Raw genomic sequence first — 25074 nt, 5'->3', positions numbered from 1 at the left:
CATGGCACACTGACACTTGGGGTCCCAGAACAATGGCACACTGACACTTGGGCTCCCAGACCAATGACACACTGACACTTGGGATCCCAGAACAATGACACCCTGACACTTGGGGATCCAGAACAATGACACACTGACACTTGGGCTCCCAGAACAATGGCACACTGACACTTGGGATCCCTAAATAATAGGACACTGACACCTGGGACCCCAGAACCATGGCACACTGACACTTGGGGTCCCAGAACAATGGCACACTGACACTTGGGATCCCAGAACAATGGCACACTGACACTTGGGATCCCAGAACAATGACACACTGACACTTGGGCTCCCAGAACAATGGCACACTGACACTTGGGCTCCCAGAACAATGGCACACTGACACTTGGGATCCCAGAACAATGACACACTGACACTGGGATCCCAGAACAATGGCACACTGACACTTGGGATCCCAGAACAATGGCACACTGACACTTGGGATCCCAGAACAATGGCACACTGACACTTGGGATCCCAGAACAATGACACACTGACACTTGGGATCCCAGAACAATGACACACTGACACTTGGGATCCCATAACAATGGCACACTGACACTTGGGATCCCTAAATAATAGGACACTGACACCTGGGACCCCAGAACCATGGCACACTGACACTTGGGCTCCCAGAACAATGGCACACTGACACTTGGGATCCCAGAACAATGACACACTGACACTTGGGATCCCAGAACAATGACACACTGACACTTGGGATCCCAGAACAATGACACACTGACACTTGGGATCCCTAAATAATAGGACACTGACACCTGGGACCCCAGAACCATGGCACACTGACACTTGGGATCCCAGAACAATGACACACTGACACTTGGGATCCAGAACAATGACACACTGACACTTGGGCTCCCAGAACAATGACACCCTGACACTTGGGGATCCAGAACAATGACACACTGACACTTGGGCTCCCAGAACAATGGCACACTGACACTTGGGATCCCAGAACAATGGCACACTGACACTTGGGATCCCAGAACAATGACACACTGACACTTGGGCTCCCAGAACAATGACACACTGACACTTGGGCTCCCAGAACAATGGCACACTGACACTTGGGATCCCAGAACAATGGCACACTGACACTTGGGATCCCAGAACAATGACACACTGACACTTGGGCTCCCAGAACAATGGCACACTGACACTTGGGATCCCAGAACAATGACACACTGACACTGGGATCCCAGAACAATGGCACACTGACACTTGGGATCCCAGAACAATGGCACACTGACACTTGGGATCCCAGAACAATGGCACACTGACACTTGGGATCCCAGAACAATGACACACTGACACTTGGGATCCCATAACAATGGCACACTGACACTTGGGATCCCTAAATAATAGGACACTGACACCTGGGACCCCAGAACCATGGCACACTGACACTTGGGGTCCCAGAACAATGGCACACTGACACTTGGGATCCCAGAACAATGACACACTGACACTTGGGATCCCAGAACAATGACACACTGACACTTGGGATCCCAGAACAATGACACACTGACACTTGGGATCCCTAAATAATAGGACACTGACACCTGGGACCCCAGAACCATGGCACACTGACACTTGGGGTCCCAGAACAATGGCACACTGACACTTGGGGTCCCAGACCAATGACACACTGACACTGGGATCCCAGAACAATGGCACACTGACACTTGGGATCCCAGAACAATGGCACACTGACACTTGGGATCCCAGAACAATGACACACTGACACCTGGGGTCCCAGAACAATGACACACTGACACCTGGGGTCCCAGAACAATGACACACTGACACTTGGGGTCCCAGAACAATGACACACTGACACTTGGGGTCCCAGAACAATGACACACTGACACTTGGGCTCCCAGAACAATGGCACACTGACACTTGGGATCCCTAAATAATGGCACAGTGATTCTTGGGATATCAGATAAAAAGTTTAGACCCTCTGAAATACAACCTATATGAAATATGTTCTGTGGCACAGTCAAATTTAACCAGCAAGTTGCATTTCCAGAAAAAAATATAGTTTCAGTGTTTTAATAATACCATTTATTTATTGTACTTATGTAAGTGTATGTAAACGTGGGGGCAGAGTATCAGCTTTTACTTTGTAGAGATCATTCAATCTAAAACATTTTTGCTAGAACTATATCTTCAAATCAACACGTCTTCGAGATGTAAAGATGATAATCCATTGTATCCATATCAGGGTTATCTCTGAAGGTGACCACATAAAAATATCAGAGGAGCTTAATAAATAGGTAACAAACCCCTTCCAAAGTCTCACTATCCCTGGGACACTGAGTTCTGTCCTCACTTTTCAAACTGTGGACTTGATTCTGTAAGGATCGTAATTGCAAAGCTGCACGTAGTCTATAGATATATGATGTATACGCAGGCTATAGATACAGTCAGGTGCATAAATATTGGGACATTGATAGAATTTTCATATTTTGGCCTCTATTCACCACCACAATGGCTTTGAAATGAAACAAACAAGATGTGCTTTAACTGCAGACTTTCAGATTTAATTTGAGGGTAATTACATCCAAATCAGGTGAACGGTGTAGGAATTACAACGGTTTCTATATGTGCCTCCCACTTTTTAAGGGGCCAAAAGTAATGGGACTATCAACTCAAAAGCTATTTCATGGACAGGTGTGGGCTATTCCCTTGTTATTTCATTATCAATTAAGCAGGTAAAAGGTCTGGAGTTGATTCTAGGTGTGACATTTGCATTTGGAATCAGTTGCTGTCGACTCTCAATATGAGATCCAAAGAGCTGTCACTATCAGTGAAGCAAGCCATCATTAGGATGAAAAATCAAAACAAACCCATCAGAGAGATAGCAAAAACATTAGGTGTGGCCAAATCAACTGTTTGGAACATTCTTAAAAAGAAAGAAAGAATGCATCGGAGAGCTCAGCAACACCAAAAGCCCTTCACAACAGTTGGCCAAATCAAGAACACTCTCCAGGAGGTAGGTGTATATGTGTCAAAGTCAACAATCAAGAAAAGACTTCATAAGAGTGAATATAGACGGTTCACCACAAGATGTAAACCATTGGTGAGCCTCAAAAACAGGAAGACCAGATTACAGTTTGCCAAACAACATCTAAAAAAGCCATTACAGTTCTGAAACAACATCCTATGGACAGATGAGACAAAGATCAACTTGTACCAGAGTGATGGGAAGAGAAGAGTATGGAGAAGGAAAGGAACTGCTCATGATCCAAAACATACCACCTCATCAGTGAAGCATGGTGGTGGTAGTGTCATGGGGTGGGCATGTATGGCTGCCAATGGAACTGGTTCCCTTGTATTTATTGATGATGTGACTGCTGACAAAAGCAGCAGAATGAATTCTGAAGTGTTTCGGGCAATATTATATGCTCATATTCAGTCAAATGCTTCAGAACTCATTGGACGGCGCTTCACAGTGTAGATGGACAATGACCCAAAGCATACTGCAAAAGCAACCAAACAGTTTTTTAAGGCTAAAAAGTGGAATGTTATGCAATGGCCAAGTCAATTCCCTGACCTGAATCCGATTGAGCATGCATTTCACTTGATGAAGACAAAACTGAAGGGAAAATGCCCCAAGAACAAGCAGGAACTGAAGACATGTGCAGTAGAGGCCTGGCAGAGCATCACCAAGGATGAAACCCAGCGTCTGGTGATGTCTATGCGTTCCAGACTTCAGGCTGTAATTGCCTGCAAAGGATTTGCAACAAAGTATTAAAAAGTGAAAGTTAGATTTAGGATTGTTTAGTTTGTCCCCTTACTTTTGGCCCCTTAAAAAGTGGGAGGCTCATATAGAAACCGTTGTAATTCCAACACCGTTCACCTGATTTGGATGTAATTACCCTCAAATTAAATCTGAAAGTCTGCAGTTAAAGCACATCTTGTTTGTTTCATTTCAAAGCCATTGTGGTGGTAAATAGAGGCCAAAATATGAAATTTCTGTCAATGTCCCAATATTTATGCACTTGACTGTATATGATGTATGCACGCAGGCTATAGATATATGATGTATGCACGCAGGCAGTAGATATATGATGTATGCACGCAGGCTATAGATATATGATGTATGCACGCAGGCTATAGATATATGATGTACTGTATGCACGCTGGCTATAGATATTATGTATGCACGCAGGCTATAGATATATGATGCATGCACGCAGGCTATAGATATGATATATGGGAAGTGGTATGATTTACTGCCGGACCCCTGCCCGGCGGTTAGAATCCCGACCCCAGGAGCCCGGCAGAGGAGGAAATCCCGATCGTCGAAGGTATTAGCTAACCTATTTCTAACCCCCTAACCCTCCTTTAGGGTGCCTAACCCTAACCTTCGCCCCCAGTCCCTAACCCTAATCCCCCCTCTAAGTACCTAAACCTAAACCCCCCTTCCCCGCCGCCTAAACCTAAGTCCCCCCAGGGGGTGCCTAAACCTAACCCTTTCCCCCCTCCCCCTCGGCTGTCCGCAGCGGCGCCCGGCATTGCTTCGATCGGGATGCCCGGCGCCGGTCTCCCGGCGTCGGTAAAATGACAGGCGTCTAGATTTAGCCGCCTGTCATTTAATCCTCGCCGGGATAAAGCAGTCGGGAAGCCGGCTGTCGGTATTAGGTCCGCCAGCTTCCCGACTGCATACCGATGTATGCACGCAGGCTATAGATATGATGTATGGTAATGCAGCAGGAGGCATCACGCCCCTGTGCATTACTTATCCGAGCTGCGTTGTCCAACGCAGCATCGGATAATCTGCGTACCATCAGCCGGCTGCGGTGACCCATGGGGTCCTGCAGCCGGCCGCCGCAGTTTAGAGGAAGAAGCCAGGAAATCTCCGTCAGCCGACGGAGGTCCTGGCTTCTTCCCTCCCCCGCAACGGCATCGCCACCCCTCCCCGCCCACAAATGAAAGCAGACTGTCAATCACTGCAAGCCTGCGAACGGGCTAACAGGACCCACTCTGCAGTGTCGCAGAATGGGTCCTGCGCAGATTCCCAAACATCGGGAATTTGCGTTCAGCAGCTGAATCAGGCCCTGAATTTCCATTTCAGCTAAACCTGGCTGACGGTCAGGTAACAGGTGACTTGTGTCATTGCTGGAAGTGATGAGAGAATGATACGGAATATAATGGAAACTGTTTTGCTGTCATCACTCAGATAGCAACAACAAGCAGTGACCACACGGACTGAGGGTCTGATTTATTAAGGATCGCTATTTCGATTGCAGTTCCGTAATCACACGCAGGTCTACTGCGAAAATATGCTAATGATTGCAATCGCAATTTCAATGCACTGCCTCCCACTAGCGCTATCTCACATACGCATTACCTTGCAAACCTCCATTAACATCGAGAACCATTGGCCCCTCACGCAGAAGTACAGCATCGCTCACTCTACTTAGAAATTGCTAATCTCGTTGCACGCAATGAGTACTCAGGCTGCGTATACAATCGCAATTGCTAATTTATGCGCGCCCATGCAACGGCGTTCAAACGGTCAGGCACGCCTGTTTCTCCGACCACCCCCCCGTACCACCCCCAAATGCTCACTGCCTGTCAATTATTCTGCAATGACCCTGAGTGGTCTCCATGATCGCAGTGGTGCTTTCGCGCATCGCGATGCATACACAATAGCGATCCGTAATGAATCAGGCCTTGAAAAATCAGAGGCGGGCGCTAATGCAGCCGCGACTGCCGGGGACCCTTGATGCTAATGCTGCAGTAAATGGGATTCGTACAAAGGGCCTGATTAAGACCCGCTCGCGAGCACTGAGCGCTCGCAAGCGGGTCGATGTTGGGCCAGTGCGCATGCGCACGACGGACCCGGCTCCGTCGTGCGCATGCGCGAGACCCGGATAGCGACGGGCAAGCCGTCGCTCTGGGTCTCGCTGCAAAGGGGGCGTGCTGTCGATGGTGAGTGACAGCACGCCCCCTTTGGTGGGCGGGCCGAAAGCGTGGCTGCGCAGACGGAGGCGTTCCCATGGGAACGCCTACCGTCTGGGGCCGGCCCCACTAACATCACAAGTGATGTCAGTGGGGGTGCTTTCGGCTCTGATAGAGCCAAAAGCACTCCAGGGCTTGTGGCAGACGAGACCGTACCACAAGGGTCTCGTCGCAAGCCCGATGGTCGCGATGGTCTTGACCATCGCGACCATCTTTTTGGCCGCTCGCTATAGCTGTGGGTGGTCACCCACAGCTATGCGAGCGGCTAGGAGGCCGCTCTAAAAAAAGAGAGGGAGGGCCCTGATTCAGAGCGAGCGCTCTGAAAGCGCGTCCGGCTCTGAATCAGGCCCAGAGACACATACTAATCTGCCGCTTTGCGTAAAAACTTGTACTATCGTATATTGCACCAGTCCTACGCAGAATGTCCGCCTGAGCATGGCCGCCGAAATCAGTTGTGACTGCGGAACAAGACTCAGTCACTGACTGCGACACGCCCGCGCCCGGGTAGCCAGCCCCGTTACCTCTCAGGAAAGCCCACTGAAATTGAATCTCTAGATTCGTATCAGGGCGCATGTGCAGTGCGACTCGGACACAGGCGCAGACTGAACACATCGGCCGCTTGCATCCGATGGCGCAGCAGCGTCCACCTCTGAACCAGCCCCATAGGGCCATAAGATACAGTATGATGCATGGCGTGAGAAGTGACGGGGCATTCTGGCTCTGTATGCAGTCAGTCTCAGATGTGGCCTCTTCTGTGGTCTTCTGTAACAGAAGTACGAGCTCATCAGTGCTGACTCCTCCGTGTGGACAAGAGGGAGCAGCCATTCCCCTACGTACAGCAGGAAGCGCCCAACCATCGCTTCTGCTTTCTGAGTGTTTCCCTGGGACAGCAGAATACTGACATACAACCCGCATTATATATATATTATATATATATATATATATATATATATATATATATATATATATACATACATACATACATACACACAGTCAGGTGCATAAATATTGGGACATTGACAGAATTTTCATATTTTGGCCTCTATTCACCACCACAATGGCTTTGAAATGAAACAAACAAGATGTGCTTTAACTGCAGACTTTCAGATGTAATTTGAGGGTAATTACATCCAAATCAGGTGAACGGTGTAGGAATTACAACGGTTTCTATATGTGCCTCCCACTTTTTAAGGGGCCAAAAGTAATGGGACTATCAACTCAAAAGCTATTTCATGGACAGGTGTGGGCTATTCCCTTGTTATTTCATTATCAATTAAGCAGGTAAAGGGTCTGGAGTTGATTCTAGGTGTGACATTTGCATTTGGAATCAGTTGCTGTCGACTCTCAATATGAGATCCAAAGAGCTGTCACTATCGGTGAAGCAAGCCATCATTAGGATGAAAAATCAAAACAAACCCATCAGAGAGATAGCAAAAACATTAGGTGTGGCCAAATCAACTGTTTGGAACATTCTTAAAAAGAAAGAAAGAATGCATCGGAGAGCTCAGCAACACCAAAAGACCCAGAAGACCACGGAAAATAACTGTTGTGGATGACAGAAGAATTATTTCCCTGGTGAAGAAAAACCCCTTCACAACAGTTGGCCAAATCAAGAACACTCTCCAGGAGGTAGGTGTATATGTGTCAAAGTCAACAATCAAGAGAAGACTTCACAAGAGTGAATATAGACGGTTCACCACAAGATGTAAACCATTGGTGAGCCACAAAAACAGGAAGACCAGATTAGAGTTTGCCAAACAACATCTAAAAAAGCCATTACAGTTCTGGAACAACATCCTATGGACAGATGAGACAAAGATCAACTTGTACCAGAGTGATGGGAAGAGAAGAGTATGGAGAAGGAAAGGAACTGCTCATGATACAAAACATTCCACCTCATCAGTGAAGCATGGTGGTGGTAGTGTCATGGCGTGGGCATGTATGGCTGCCAATGGAACAGGTTCCCTTGTATTTATTTGTGATGTGACTGCTGACAAAAGCAGCAGAATGAATTCTGAAGTGTTTCGGGCAATATTATATGCTCATATTCAGTCAAATGCTTCAGAACCATTGGACGGTGCTTCACAGTGCAGATGGACAATGACCCGAAGCATACTGCAAAAGCAACCAAACAGTTTTTTAAGGCTAAAAAGTGGAATGTTATGCAATGGCCAAGTCAATCCCCTGACCTGAATCAGATTGAGCATGCATTTCACTTGATGAAGACAAAACTGAAGGGAAAATGCCCCAAGAACAAGCAGGAACTGAAGATATTTGCAGTAGAGGCCTGGCAGAGCATCACCAGGGATGAAACCCAGCGTCTGGTGATGTCTATGCGTTCCAGACTTCAGGCTGTAATTGCCTGCAAAGGATTTGCAACAAAGTATTAAAAAGTGAAAGTTAGATTTTGGATTGTTTAGTTTGTCCCATTACTTTTGGCCCCTTAAAAAGTGGGAGGCACATATAGAAACCGTTGTAATTCCAACACCGTTCACCTGATTTGGATGTAATTACCCTCAAATTAAATCTGAAAGTCTGCAGTTAAAGCACATCTTGTTTGTTTCATTTCAAAGCCATTGTGGTGGTGAATAGAGGCCAAAATATGAAAATTCTGTCAATGTCCCAATATTTATGCACCTGACTGTATAATAAATAGCTCATACGCCGCATACTGTATAACGGCAATAGAAAATCATTTGCGGCAATTAAAAAAAATATAAAAATCTTTGCCAGGGAAGGCGAGCGCTGCTCATTTCCCCGGCGATCATGCCCGGCGGCTGTAAGAAGAGACTTACCGCATTGCTGGCCAGTCCAGAAGAATTGTACTGCTTGTGTGCAAATTTGCAATACCGTTCTAAGCTGAATCAGGCCCATAACTCTCAAATAAGTGGCAGGGCGCAGCAACCAAGGGTTAGATGCTGTTGTAGGTAGTATGGAGTAGATCAGGGATGGGGAACCTCTGGCCTGGGGGCCGTATAAGGCCCGCGGAATCATTTGGTCTGGCCCTCGGAGCTTTTTTCTGCTAGCCTCATCTGGCCTAGAATGGCACCCTGCAGCCAGAATCTATGCAGCAGTGCTGCCTGGAGTGTCCTTAGGGCCTGATTCAGACGGTCACACCGCTGCCCTTACAGCTCCCCAGAGCATCCTCGGGATGCGCTGGGCACATTGCTGTAATCTCCGGCGATTGTGGCCCGGCACCCGTGTGACGTCACATGGAGGGGGCGTGGCCTGCACCAGGCCCGGCGAATAATGTTATATATATCAAAATGGCCCTTGGCAGAAAAAAGGTTCCCCACCCCTGGAGTAGATAATAGTATAAGTAAGGGAAGGAAAAGCACATGGGGAAGAGGGCCCTGCTCGTGAGAGCTTACATTCTAAAGGGGAGAGGCAGACAATCAGGGGCGACACAGACGGGGTAGACACATATCACTGCTATGCGTGCTCTATGGCAATATAAGAGGTAATTGTTAAGTTAATGGCTCAGGATGGAGAGGGGGGGGGGGTCACTGCATTCTCTTTTAAAATGCCATTTTGTACCCCCTCCCCCTAGACAGTCCCCTTACCTGTGCACAAGCCTGCCTAATTACATGGCTAGAGAGATGAGTTTTCCATCTGTCAGTGGGAGATGAGCGGGATTCTGATGTGTGTGTGGGCGCGAGCAGGAGACAGCAGCGCAGGCTTCACCCCAGTCTCTGTGTCTCTCATTTTATTTATTTTATTAACAGTTTCTTATATAGCGCAGCATATTCCGTTGCGCTTTACAGTTGGAAATATAAATAGAACAAAACTGGGTAATAACAGACAGATATATATGTAGGAAGGCCCTGCTCGTAAGCTTACAATCATGCGCTGCTTCTCCTGTACATACAGTTACACCACTGACTCTGTAATATCACCCCAGTCTCTGTGTCTCCCATGTGCTGCTTCTCCTGTACATACAGTTACACCACTGACTCTGTAATATCACCCCAGTCTCTGTGTCTCCCATGCGCTGCTTCTCCTGTACATACAGTTACACCACTGACTCTGTAATATCACCCCAGTCTCTGTGTCTCCCATGTGCTGCTTCTCCTGTACATACAGTTACACCACTGACTCTGTAATATCACCCCAGTCTCTGTGTCTCCCATGTGCTGCTTCTCCTGTACATACAGTTACACCACTGACTCTGTAATATCACCCCAGTCTCTGTGTCTCCCATGCGCTGCTTCTCCTGTACATACAGTTACACCACTGACTCTGTAATATCACCCCAGTCTCTGTGTCTCTCATGCGCTGCTTCTCCTGTACATACAGTTACACCACTGACTCTGTAATATCACCCCAGTCTCCGTGTCTCTCATGCGCAGCTTCTCCTGTACATACAGTTACACCACTGACTCTGTAATATCACCCCAGTCTCTGTCTCTCATGCGCTGCTTCTCCTGTACATATAGTTACACCACTGACTCTGTAATATCACCCCAGTCTCCGTGTCTCTCATGTGCTGCTTCTCCTGTACATACAGTTACACCACTGACTCTGTAATATCACCCGTCTCTGGCTCTCATGCGCTGCTTCTCCTGTACATACAGTTACACCACTGACTCTGTAATATCACCTCAGTCTCTGTGTCTCCCATGTGCTGCTTCTCCTGTACATACAGTTACACCACTGACTCTGTAATATCACCCCAGTCTCTGTGTCTCTCATGTGCTGCTTCTCCTGTACATACAGTTACACCACTGACTCTGTAATATCACCCCAGTCTCTGTGTCTCCCATGCGCTGCTTCTCCTGTACATACAGTTACACCACTGACTCTGTAATATCACCCCAGTCTCTGTGTCTCTCATGCGCAGCTTCTCCTGTACATACAGTTACACCACTGACTCTGTAATATCACCCCAGTCTCTGGCTCTCATGTGCTGATTCTCCTGTACATACAGTTACTTACACCACTGACTCTGTAATATCACCCCAGTCTCTGTGTCTCTCATGCGCTGCTTCTCCTGTACATACAGTTACACCACTGACTCTGTAATATCACCCCAGTCTCTGTGTCTCCCATGCGCTGCTTCTCCTGTACATACAGTTACACCACTGACTCTGTAATATCACCACAAATTCCTTGGTAGGGCTACAAATTGCTGTTACTTTATACATCACATACATACAAATCACTCAGAATTCGGCCTCGGGACTTCCTGTGAGGTTAATGAATGAATGACCAACCCACTAAATTACAATTATTAATGGGGCGTTTTACAGAAAAATGACTTATTTTAAGCACAATGTAATCTTTGTAGATATAATATTGCTGAACAGCACAAGGTTACAGCTGTGTCCGGGGGATGTCGGCGTCAGACAGACGCTAAGAGGTGTAATTACAACAATGCTTTGCTATGTGTGATTTTTTTTTATCGTCCAGTTATCCCAATATATCAGTAAAATCTTGTTGAGGGCCTGATCAGAGACATACGCTAATGCCCCCACAGCGCGACTTTGTACCCAGAGTTTGTGCGAAAATTTGCCAATGACGCAGCCTTTTACTGTCGCCCTTAGATGGCGATAACAGAACAAGTACGTATTCCGCCGCAATCCTTGTTACATATGTGCCTTAGCATGGGAAAGCCTATGTACCAATCCAGTGACAGGCGTAGGCGCACAGCGTTTTGGTCTAGGCATGCCCATTGCACTCCTTGCATCAGTGGCTGTGTTGAGAGTTGTAGTATACAGTATTGTCTACTGTATTTACCCGGTACTGTCTCATTGTTTCGCCCTATGTACGATACGCTGCGGACCACTTGTTGTGCCCTATAAATAAAGTTTAATAATAATGATAATAATAATACCGCCCTCTGCTATGGACGGGCCAGACAGTTCGGTGCATTTATGGAAGTGTATCGCGCGACCGCATACTTGCAGGTTGACCTTGGCTATGACAAGTTTAATGCCCAATAAATGAGGGGTGGCGTTCCAGATGACACCGTGTGTTTCCTTGGAGACTGCTGGCGCACGTTTTATTGGTGGTGTCCGCTATCTCCGGTTATAATGTTCCACCGGCCTATAAGGAGAGGGCATCATACCCAAACTATAATGCAAATATACTTTGCTGCCGAAGAGTTTAGTTACGGCTGTAAACTTGTCCTGCCCACTGATGCGTCCATTTCTTCAGTGGCTCTCGCCACATTTGCATTGTCAGGCGATACGGACGGCTGAGCTGGAAATTACCTGTCGCAGGAGGGACTGTTCCTTGCAGCTGGATGGACAGACATTACCCTGCAGAGCCCCTGGACACATACAGCAGAGCAGTTACTGCCAGGTACATTATGTTCTGTTTTCGCTCTAGTTTCCCCACAAAGTCGGACGCACAGCATTCGAGCAAACCTATTTTTTTTCCTCTCTATAACTTGTCTCAGTCACAGGGAAATCTGTTACCATGGAGCCTGTTAGGCTCCGGCAATCCAACCGCCTCAGATATCCAAACATCTTTCATCCCAGCTCTAATTGGAAAGTTTCTCTGAGCTCCAGGGCGGATAGTGAGGTGGCATCGTTAACCTTTTCTCTGCTGGCAGAAATGGTAACTAATAGGGCGAGTGACCCTGGTAATGCGTGCATGTCATGGAGGTGATCTAATATAGAGATATATGGACTCTGTATGCCTGTGTGACTAGCGCTGGTTACTGCGACATCAGTGACCGCTGCCACACGTGCGAGTGTAATGAGTAATGAGACCTCACACGTTAGTGTCATGTGCTAAGGAGCCTCTCCCCCACACTCTTCGTTGTCTCACCATCGACAGCACGCCCCCTGTGGTGCGAGACCTGGAGCGACAGCTTCCCCGTCGCTTGTCGGGTCTCGCGCATGCACACGACGGAGCTCCCTCCGTCGTGCGCATGCGCACTTGGGCACCATCGACCTGCTTGCGAGCGTACATTGCTCGCAAGCGGGTCTGAATGAGACCCTCTATCGCTGCCCCAATGGAACTCGCAATCTATACTTCTTACCACACGGACACGAACACAGGTTAATTCCGTCAGACGCAGAATGGCATTGGAGTTTGGGCGCAGCCAGAGGCAAAAACACACAACCACAGAGAGAACATACAAACTCCAAATACATTGTGACATATATATATATATATATATATATATATATCAGACCGAAAAGACACATTTTTTGGAAGGAAAGAAGAACTAGGTGACAACACTCCAAATACATTGTGACATATATATATATCAGCCCGAAAAGACACATTTTTTGGAAGGAAAGAAGAACTAGGTGACAACACTCCAAGGCCAGAGCCACTCAGCCTCTCTGATCCTGTGACAGAACTGGTGGCAGCCATCTTAGTGGCTGCATGCACACAGAGCAGTATCGCTGACATGTAGGTCGTGAGACATCAGAGCTGATTCTGAGCCGCTCACAATGGTGATCTTCATGTAAATTGGTGAATTTTTATGACTGCCCATGTGTCTAAAGCTGTAAAAAGTCGCACCACCCATGAGTCCCACGGTGTCGGCGTACAGAGTCCCAGGACTGATTGAGTCGCACTGACTCTGGGATGCGTTGGGCGGTAACAGGGAGGTGGCTAAAGAGAGGCACAAAGATATTTTGTCTCATGGGTGTGTTATGGGAGTGTCACGGGAGAGGTTGTGGACTCAATCACGCACATTGGAGGCCATATTCTGACAGAGATTCTGCACCCGGCATGGGCTCTTGCAAGTCCCAATGGTGCGTCCCATGGTTGCGACTGCAGCCGCTCAAAGTGGGTGTCCCAGCCCCTGCGCATTATGATGCATGGCTGTGCACCAGGGACAAGGCTCCAGGGGAAGGGCTGATACTAGCAGGTAGGGGTTATTAGGAGGCACCTCAGACAGTTATTGTCTCTGCCCCTCCATAGGTTGATGTCTGCTGAGACGTGCCGGCCACAGCACCACATTTACTGCACCAATCCTTCCACTGTGATCCACCTCCTCCCATTACTACTTATTACAGAAATACCTACAGTATGCTTATCACACCTGGCAGGTCATTTGTGACTTGTCTTATTATACTACTAGCTATTGCCCGCAGCTTCGCCCACAATGAAATCGCTTCTGCCAAAATTTTCTTCAGGTGCTCCACCCAGCGCCTTCACCCACCACTCACACCAATGTCACTGTGCGCCCTGTGCACAGACTGCTATGTAGCCTATCCTATTCATGTGACCGCAGGCCCAAAGCACTTCTCCCCTCACCCCTTACCAGCCACACACATGGTGCCACACCTATCTCACCAATATCACTGTGTGCCCTCTGCACAGACTGCTATGTAGCCTATCCTATTCATGTGACCGCAGGCCCAAAGCACTTCTCCCCTCACCCCTTACCTGCCACGTGCATGGTGCCACATCTATCTCACCAATGTCACTGTGTGCCCTGTGCACAGACTGCTATGTAGCCTATCCTATTCATGTGACCGCAGGCTCAAAGCACTTCTCCCCTCACCCCTTACCTGCCACGTGCATGGTGCCACATCTATCTCACCAATGTCACTGTGTGCCCTGTGCACAGACTGCTATGTAGCCTATCCTATTCATGTGACCGCAGGCCCAAAGCACCTCTCCCCCCACCCCTTACCAGCCACACACACGGTACCACACCTATCTCACCAATGTCACTGTGTGCCCTCTGCACAGACTGCTATGTAGCCTATCCTATTCATGTGACCGCAGGCCCAAAGCATCTCTCCTCTTACCCCTTACCAGCCGCACACATGGTGCCACACCTATCTCACCAATGTCACTGTGTGCCCTCTGCACAGACTGCTATGTAGCCTATCCTATTCATGTGACCGCAGGCCCAAAGCATCTCTCCTCTTACCCCTTACCAGCCGCACACATGGTGCCACACCTATCTCACCAATGTCACTGTGTGCCCTGTGCACAGACTGCTATGTAACCTATCCTATTCATGTGACCGCAGGCCCAAAGCACTTCTCCCTTCACCCCTTACCTGCCACGTGCATGGTGCCACATCTATCTCACCACTGTCACTGTGTGCCCTGTGCACAGACTGCTATGTAGCCTATCCTATTGATGTGACCGCAGGCCCAAAGCACCTCTCCCCCCACCCCTTACCAGCCACACACATGGTGCCACACCTATCTCACCAATGTCAGTGTGCCCTCTGCACAGACTGCTATGTAGCCTATCCTATTCATGTGACCGCAGGCCCAAAGCATCTCTCCTCCTACCCCTTACCAGCCACACACATGGTGCCACACCTATCTCACCAATGTCACTGCGTGCCCTGTGCACAGACTGCTATGTAGCCTATCCTATTCATGTGACCACGGGCACAAAGCACCGCTCCCCCCACCCCTTACCAGCCACACACATGGTGCCACACCTATCTCACCAAGGTCACTGTGTGCCCTGTGCACAGACTGCTATGTAGCCTATCCTATTCATGTGACCGCAGGCCCAAAGCACCGCTCCCCCCACCCCTTACCAGCCGTGTGTATGATGCCACACCTATCTCACCAATGTCACTATGTGCCCTGTGCACAGACTGCTATGTAGCCTATCCTATTCATGTGACCGCAAAGATTGCAGCAGCTGCAAAGAAAACCATCCTATCCCAATGGATCTCTGCTGACACTCTAACACTCAATCTTCTACACCCTAGAATATCGTATCTGTTCAATATGGATTGGTTAGTATTATCTCTTAATAAAGATAAAGGAGCAGAGACATTTTTTGACACCTGGCTACCGCATGTTCACACATTACCCCCTCAGGTCAAAAATACGTTCTGTGCTGCAGTGCCACCAGTAGTAATCCCTTCAAGTGCCCCCATTAGTAATCCCCCTTTCAAGTGCCCCCAGTAGTAATCCTCCCTTCTAGTGCCCCCAGTAGTAATCCTCCCTTCAAGTACCCCCAGTAGTAATCCCCCTTTCAAGTATCCCCACTAGTAATCCCCCTTCAAGTACCCCCAGTAGTAATCCCCCCTTCAAGTGCCCCCAGTAGTAATCACCCCTTGCAGCTCCCCCCCAGTAGAGACACACGTAATTAAAAAAAAAAAAAAACACTTACCTGAACCCCCATCACTCCTGCTCCCGCCGCCACTATCAGCTACTCCCGACCATTCTCCAGGGCCACTTTGCATTATGGGAGAGACTTCATGACGTCATGAAGTCTCTCCCATTACCCACTGCAGGAGCCGGAAGATGGCTCCCGCAGTGGGAGCAGCAGCAGCAGCCGATGAGAGTCTGACAGACTCTCATCAGCTGCTGAAACAAACACACAGCTGCCGGAACCGGCGGCTGTGTGTTTGGCACTGTGTAGCGCTGACCGAACTCCGTCCGGTCAGCGCTACACGCGCGGTGCAGCTGTGTCACAGAGACACAGTCTGCACCGCTGTAAGCCTCTGAAATCTGCATGGTCGTGGCCGCGGCGCCCTTCACTATGTGGCGCCTTACGCGGCCGCGTACCATGCGTAACCATAGAACCGGCCCTGGCCCTAGGCCACATCCTAACACTACACTGAAGCCCTAGGCCTAGGCCACATCCTAACACTACACTAAGGCCCTAGGCCTAGGCCACATCCTAGCACTACACTGAACCCCTAGGCCTAGGCCACATCCTAACACTACACTAAGGGCCTAGGCCTAGGCCACATCCTAACACTACACTGAAGCCCAAGGCCTAGCCCACATCCTAACACTACACTGAGGGCCTCATTCAGAGGCGGTCGGAGGATGCAAGCGATCGCTCAGAAACTGGACGGCCACTTGCATCCTGACCGCCCGCCTATGTTGCGGTCGTTAGGCTGTGGGTTAACACCCACAGCTCTAACGACCGCTCGGGTGATGGTCGGAGACCATCGCGACCATCGGGGCTTACGATGAGACCCTAGGGTAGGGTCTCACTTGTTGTAAGCCCCGGAGAGCTTCTGGCTCTGTCAGAGCCGGAAGCTCTCCACTGACATCACTAGTGATGTCAGTGGGGCCTCCCCCAAATGGCAGGCGTTCCCATGGGAACGCCTCCGTTTCGCCTGCCACCCCCCTGGCCCGCCTTCCAAATGAGGCGAGCTGTCAATCAACATCGACAGCTCGCCCCCTTTGGAAAGAGACCCGCTACGACCAGCGCTGTCGGTCCTAGCGGGTCTCACGCATGCGCACGAGGGAGCCGGCTCCCTCGTGCGCATGCGCACTGGCAAAACATTGAGGCGGCCGTGCAGTCGAAGACCGTACGGCCGCCTCTGAATAAGGTCCTGAAGCCCTTGGTCATCTCCAATGGTATGTAGTTAGCATACCGCCACTGCTAATCCCGCCGGACAAAATACAGACGGTTAAAGCCCACTAGGAGTCTTAATGTAGACATCTAAATACCGACAGGCGTTTAGAACCAGATGCCGAAATCCCGATTAGACGCCATCCTGAACGAAGGTAAGCGACGAATGGAAGCACTTAGCAGTGGGGGGGGAAGGGTTAGGGTTAAGCACCATTTTGGGGGACTTAGGGTTAGGCTCCACCCCGGGAGTCTTAGGGTTAGGCACTAATAAGATAGGGTTAGGGTTAGGCACCACAGGGGAGACTTAGGGTTAGGCACCAATAAGATAGGGTTAGGGTTAGGCACCACCCCGGGAGTCTTAGGGTTAGGCACCAATAAGATAGGGTTAGGCACCACAGGGGGGACTGAGGGTTAGGCACCACCCCGAGAGTTTTAGGGTTAGGCACCACAGGGGGGACTTAGGGTTAGGCACCACTACGGAAGGGTTAGAGGGGGGAGAGGAGAGGGTTAGGGTACTTATGTGCTTCGATCAGCATTTTAACTGTTTTGCCTTTCAGCGTCAGTATTTTGTTAGCCGCATTACATCCGCCGGCAATACATACTGATTCCATCTCCAACACCCTCTCCCCTAAATACACCTGCCAAATACCAAGTGCCCTAGGAATGGTGGTAACAGACGTGCTGTACAGTATATGGGGAGGATAGAGCATTTCACCAGTTACTTAATAGACACCCAGAGAGTCCCGAGATTGCAGCCTATTAAGTCTCTGGGAACTTTGTGCCGCAGCGCTTTGATTGGCTGAATATTGGTTTAAGCCACAACATGGCAAATTATAAACTAGTATATCAGATCTCACTGACTCTTATGTACATACGGGTTGGGTACGTTATTCCGGTGCTCAGGATCCAGACACTGGCATCCGGACTGGGTTACAAGGCCGACACCTACAGGTAAATAGGCTAACCCTACCCCTAATCCTCCCTCCCTGCAGCCTAAAACTAACCCTCCACCCCCAGCCTAACCCGAACCCTCCCCCCCAGCCTAAACCTAACCCACCCCCAGGAATACATATGTTACACCGCCTAATCTACCCCTAACCCTCCTTTAGGGTGCCTAACCCTAATCTTCCCCCCTGTGCCTAACCCTAATCCCCCCTCTAAGTGCCTAAACATAAGTTCCCCCCGGGGGGGGGGGGTACCTAACCCTAAGTTCCCCCCAGGGGTGCCTAACCCTAACCTTCCCTGCCCCTAGCCTGAACCTAACCCTAGCCTCCGGGGGGGGGGGGGGAAGGTGCTTGACCCTAAGCACCCCCCCCCCCGGAACCCTAAACAACCCCCGTGGTTGTCCGCGCTCGGCATCCTTACGTTCGTGATGCCAGGTGCCGGTCTCCCGGCGTAGGTTAAGTCACCCTCGCCGGGATTCTGTAGTGGCATTGCGACCGCCAGCATTATAATCGCATACAAACCCCCCACCCCGGAGCCTTAACCTAACCACCCCCCTAGTGCCTAACCCCTAACCATAACCCAATACTTACCGCCGGGATGTCAGCGGTCGGGATTCTGACTGGTGTCAGGATTCCAATATTGACATTCTGTGCACCAGCATCCTGATAGCCGGGCTCATAACTACATCCCATACATACACCAGAATACAACACATTGGGCAGGATGTATCATTGCATGCAATACATCTCACCACTTATCGCATGCATAGTGGCGTTTTTTAACACCATATGCATTAATAAATGTGATTTAAAAGGCAAAGGACAGATTGTCCGATAAGAGACGTCCTTAGTGTTGTGATCATAAGTCCGGAAGTCCTACTGCGCATGTGCAAGCTGCCGGTGTGTGGATCCCTCTCCGGGGAAGCGTTAAGAAACCTAAACTGTGCTGTGAGATGGTGACATTGTCACAGGCCGCTCTAGAGACCCCAGAATCAGACCCCGTCGCTTACCTTTGCGGGCACTGACCCGCGCTGTCTTCCGGTTCCCGCGCTGTACGCTGCCTCCTCCTCTCTCAGGGCGGTCTCCGCTGTTGTCCTCTGGAGGGTCCCGCTGCTGTGCTGCTTCCACGCCGGCTCCTGCTGATCGCTGGTCCCCGCTGACTACTTCCAAGAAGCGCTGTCCTCCGGTCCATGGGCGCGGCCATCTTGGATTGCCCATGTGACTCCACTACCACCAATGAGGAGTCTTCTCCTTCTCTCTCAGCCTGTCAGCTCCCAGCGTCCACTATAAAAGGATCCCCAATGCAGACACAAGTTGCCAGTGCAACTAGTTTCTTAGTTTACTGTGAGCCTTCCCACGGTGCTCCAAAGGTGTTTTCTGCTATCTAGATTAGTATTCACCTTCCGGCTTCCCAGCCGCTCCACGTAGCTTCCCAGCTACCAACATCTACCCACGGCTATCCAGCCGCTCCACGTAGCCACCCAGCTACTAACGTTTACCCACGGCTATCCAGCCGCTCCACGTAGCCACCCAGCTGCCAACGCCTACCCACGGCTATCCAGCTGCTCCACGTAGCCGCCCAGCTACCAACATCTACCCACGGCTATCCAGCCGCTCCACGTAGCCACCCAGCTACCAACGTCTACCCACGGCTATCCAGCCGCTCCACGTAGCCGCCCAGCTACCAACATCTACCCACGGCTATCCAGCCGCTCCACGTAGTTTCCCAGCTACCAACGTCCACTCAAGGCTATCCAGCCGTTCCAAGTGGCTTCCAAGCTACCAAGCTACTTCTGCATTACTCAAACTCCTTCCAGTTCACTGCACCCTCTCATGCGGAGAAACTTTATCAAGCCAAGTCTCCTCCAGTGAGCGTCTGCGCCAAGTAGTACAAGTCCAAGGCCCAGTCCGGGAACACAGCTTCTAAATCCCACTATTGTGACAGACATTGTCCTACTGTAGTACATGAGGTTTTGAGGGGCTATTGAGTAGAATGATAGTGTAATATCAGGGAAGTGAATGGGGTTTGGGCTGTAATATGCTTGTTTCATTATTTTGTGGCACATTTGGTACAATAATATGTTGCATGTTGCACTGTATAAGGCTCAGTGGGAAGGACTGTCTGACATTCACAGATAACTGAGACTTACAGGTCACTGAGACGTATGGGTCACTGAGACGTACGGGTCACTGAGACGTACAGATCACTGAGGGTCTCATTCAGACCCGCTAGCGAGCGCTATATGCTCGCAAGCGGGTCGATGTTACTGAAATGCGCATGCGCACAACGGAGGCGCCTCCGTCGTGCGCATGCGCGAGACCCGGCGAGCGACGGGGAAGCAGTCGCTCGGGGTCTCGCACCAAAGGGGGCGTGCTGTCGATGGTGAGTGACAGCACGCCCCCTTTGGTGGGCGTGCCGGGGGCGTGGCTGCCCAGACGGAGGCCTACCGCCTGGGTCCGGCCCCACTGACATCACTAGTGATGTCAGTGGAAGTGTTTTTGGCTCTGATAGAGCCAAAAGCACTCCGGGCTTGCGGCAGACGAGACCCTACCACAAGGGTCTCGTCGCAAGCCCGATGGTCGTGATGGTCCATTACCCACAGCTATGCGAGCGACCAGGAGGCCGCTCCATTTGAAGCTAGGCTGGCCCTGATTCAGAGCGAGCGCTCTGGTCAGAGCGTCCGGCTCTGAATCAGGCCCTGAGACAGACATTTCACTGAGACATACAGGTCACTAAGACGTACGGGTCACTGAGATATACAGGTCACTGAGACACACAGGTCACTGAGACATACAGGTCACTGAGACATACAGGTCACTGAGACATACAGGTCACTGAGACAGGCATTTCATTCAGATATACAGGTGGGATGCGGTCTATAGCCGACCGAAGGGATTTCAGTGGCCAAAATGCTGGCGCCGGAATCCCGGCACCTGTCTGAATCCCGACTCCGGCATCCCGACTTCCGCAATCCCTATGGTAAGTAGCAGGGTTAGGGGGAGAGTTAGCGTTAGGTTTAGGGGTTAGGCACTAGGGGGAAGGGTTAGGTTTCGGGGAGGGGGTAGGCACTAGGGGGGAGGTTAGGTTCAGGCACCAGGGAGGGAGGGTTAGCATAGGGAGAGGGTTAGGATAACAGGTCACTGAGACTTAGAGGTCGCTGAGACACACAGGTCACTGAGACATACAGGTCACAGACATACAGGTCACAGACATACAGGTCACTGAGAAATATAGCTCGCTGAGATATACAGGTCACTGAGACATACAAGGCACTGAGACATACAAGGGACTGAGACATACAGGCCACTGAAGTAAATAGGTCACTGAGACACACAGGTCACTGAGAAATATAGTTCGCTGATATATACAAGTCACTGAGACAAACAGGTCGCTGAGACGGGTTGGGTATGGGAGACCAGGAACCGGGATGCCGGCTGTCAACACCGACAGGAGTGCTGTATGTATGGGACAGGTATATGGGGTTGCTGTTTGGATGGCACAGGTATATGGGGGTGCTATATGGAAGGGACAAGAGTTCTTAAAATTGCAGATGGTTGTTATAGGCGTATTTTGAGGTTTATTTTTTTTTTTAAGTCTTTTAATTACACAAATATATATACTTATATCAGTGGTTCCCAAACTTTTTTGAATCACGGCACCCTAGTGCATCAGAATTGTTTTCACGGCACCCCTACATCAAAAGTTTGTTTTGAGAAATTCAGAAAAAAATGCAGTGAAGTAAATTGTGCTTATCTGTCGTCCTTACTGTAGGTCAGTTATATGCTGGTGGGCAGGTTTGCACTTCTATTTGCCCTCATATTACATTGACCATAAATCAATTTATTTGGTGCTGGTCCACCAACCTGAGGCACCCCTGCAATTGTCCCGAGGCACCCCAGGGTGCCGCAGCGCACAGTTTGGGAACCACTGACTTATAGGCATGTTTATGCAACACAAATGTAAAAAAGAACATTTATTTTGCAAAAAAACAAACCACATGCTTTATATAATTATTTCACTTGTGTTAGAAATCTGCATAAAACAGTCATTTGACACAATTTCAAAATACCAAATATTTTTATTAAGGCCACTAATACACTTCTATATTGTTATCCTATATCACTTTGCCTTTTTTTCAGGTACCGGCAGATTTCCCCATTTCAATCACGACTTTTAGAATTGGATTGCGCAAAAATGTTTTTTTTTTTTAATGAAATTCGCACGCGAAAAGTGATTGCATTATCGTGGCTTATTGAAATCCCCCAAAAGAGTGAGTTCTGATGTCATCACTTCCGTGTTCACTAGGAAACTTGTGTATAAGGAAAGATTCAGACTCACCAACATAACAGATATTACAAGTTACCTTGGAGTTCTGTAGCCTGTATACATGCTGTTATATGGTCACAGAAAGCCTCTGCGATTTGTAATATACATATAATATACAGTAGGGAGTGTATTATCCCACATAAATTATAGGCTCCTCACTCACTCTACACTTCGTGTGAATTATTATTATTATGTGCATGTATGGGCTTTGGAGGGGATACAAAGGAGTTACAGAGCACAGAGGGAGCAGTAAAGTAGCAGGCCGGTGTAGGGAGATATTACTACTTCAATAATAAGGCCAGTACTGTGCAGTGACTTCTGCATGCAGCGAGGGGATGGTACTGTGCCCAAGTCTCATGGGCACAGATTCAGGTGGGAACAGATACACAGGATTACAGAGCAGTGGGGCACACTAGGAGTTGGGTAACTGTAGTAACAGAATATATACAGTCCGGTACCATGAATTACACATATGCTATTTGTACCTGGCTTGGTGCACAGGGCTGACACTTCTCACAGCAGCAGCTGCAAACTGCAGAGAGCAGAAGAACCAGAGACAGCAGATCAGGGGGTGCCAGGGTGCTATCAGATCCAGAGACAGCAGATCAGGGGGTGCACGGTGGTATCAGACCCAGCGACGGTAGATCAGGGGGTGCCAGGGTGGTATCAGATCCAGGGACAGCAGATCAGGGGGTGCGTTTTCTAATCAGGGAGTGCAGGGTGGTATGAGATCCAAGGGGAAAGGAGCAGAGGGCAAGAGAGCCAGGGGCAGCAGATCAGGGAGTGCAGGGTGGTATGAGATCCAGGATGACAGGAGCAGACGGCAGGAGAGCCAGGGGCAGCAGATCAGGGACAGCAGGGTGGTATGAGATCCAGGGGGACAGGAGCAGAACAGGAGAGCTGCAGATCCAGGGCAGCTGTGTTCTCAGTGCCAGGGAGAGATACGAGAACATGCAGGTTCCTCCCACTTCCCCAAAGTTCCTTCTGATTGGCTACTTAATAACATCTTGACAGCAGGGCTGGTGCTTTAACCCTTAGCAGACAGTGCAGAGTAGTATTGTGTAATGTGGTGTAACACGACTACCGTACAGGTATAATAAGACATCGACCGGGGGTCTATTTACTAATCAGTGTTAGGAGACAGAGTGAAAAGTGATAAGGTACCAGCCAATCAGCTCCCAACTGTCATTTTTCAAACACAGCCTGTGAGATGACAGTTGGGAGCTGATTGGCTGGTACCTTATCTAATTTCACTTTGTCTCCTAACACTGCTTAGTAAATAAACACCTGAGTTTAGTAACTAGAACCAATCACACCTTGTTATTCATCATACAGTACTTTACCGGAAATGCAAGACCAGAATGCTGCCACTGGTGCTTAAGCATCAAATCTGTCATTTACTAATAGGCCAAAGCCACCCAAAATGTAACATTTGGTTTTGGTGATAAGATACGGTGTCTATATTAATCAGGACCATAACAGGGCTTAAATGTTCCCTGTTCCCCAGGCACGCCCCTTAGCTCCTGATGTCATTACATCAGACGCATGACGTCGCTCGGGGGGGGGGCGGCAATGCCGGTAAGTGCAGCGCTGACTTGGAGCGTGATGATTAGGACGCTCCAGATCAGCTACACACACCGCAGGGTGCCTGTCTGGAGCGTCTAAAGCAGGGGTTCCCAACCACGGTCCTCAAGGCACACTAACAGTCCAGGTTTTAAGGATAGCCATACTTGAGCAGAAGCAACTTAATTAGTACCTCAGTTATTTTGATTAAACCATCTGTGCTTTAGCATGGATATCACTAAAACCAGGACTGTTAGTGTGCCTTGAGGACCGAGGTTGGGAATAACTGGTCTAAAGGTCGCACGGGTGGCCCTGCTAGCCAGAAGCACGGTTGTGTGGCACCTACCCATCGCACACTCCTACTTACTGATATTAACAACCTGCTCTCCGATGATAGTGTGATTCCGTGGGGGTTCCCTAAGCTTTTTTTTTTTACCGTGCGGGATAACACAGAATACAGATCATCACCATAAAAGTAAGGCACAATATACAGCATGGATTTTACAGTAATAAGCACAGTCTGAACAAGTGTAACACGGTAAAGAAAGTAAAAACTGATATGTAAAAAAAAAGGAAGCAGGAAATGGCAGTGGTGGGGGTGGAGGGGGGCAGTAGGAGGGGTGGGTACAGGTCCACATAGTAACTAAGAAGAGTAAAGGGGGGTACCATGGTACGATGTGTACCTGCCAATGCGACCCACGATCCCAGAGCCGACATATCGGGTGGTCCCTACACACGGGGCGATCTGGTGCCCGACCGCCCGATATGCCAGCCCCCGCCGCATGGGATCGTCAGCCGCATCGCCTGATCTTTCTGCATGTACAAAAGATCAGGTGCTGCGGTTGACGACCCCACGGGAGCGCGCAATGCACGATATAGCGCATACACAAGCAACAATATTGCTGATTTATCGTTCCGATGCGTTGGATCGCTAGCAATATCGTT

General features: G+C 49.4%; 1 protein-coding gene across 2 annotated transcripts in view; it reads right to left on the bottom strand.

Moving 5' to 3' along the window:
* The window catches only part of STON2 (stonin 2), a 93307-nt gene extending 69791 nt beyond the window's left edge, over positions 1 to 23516 (bottom strand). For both annotated transcript variants that reach the window (XM_088460882.1, XM_088460883.1), the window contains exon 1: positions 23052 to 23516. The gene's annotated coding sequence lies outside the window, so the exon portion shown is untranslated. The remainder of the gene's footprint in view (positions 1 to 23051) is intronic.
* Positions 23517 to 25074: the final 1558 nt, after the last annotated feature.

Source organism: Taudactylus pleione, unplaced genomic scaffold, assembly GCF_031769625.1.
Source record: "Taudactylus pleione unplaced genomic scaffold, aTauple2 ptg000987l, whole genome shotgun sequence".
Taxonomy (NCBI): Eukaryota; Metazoa; Chordata; class Amphibia; order Anura; family Myobatrachidae; genus Taudactylus; species Taudactylus pleione.
Note: the sequence above shows the minus strand (reverse complement) of the source record. Positions and strands in the feature narration are given on the sequence as shown.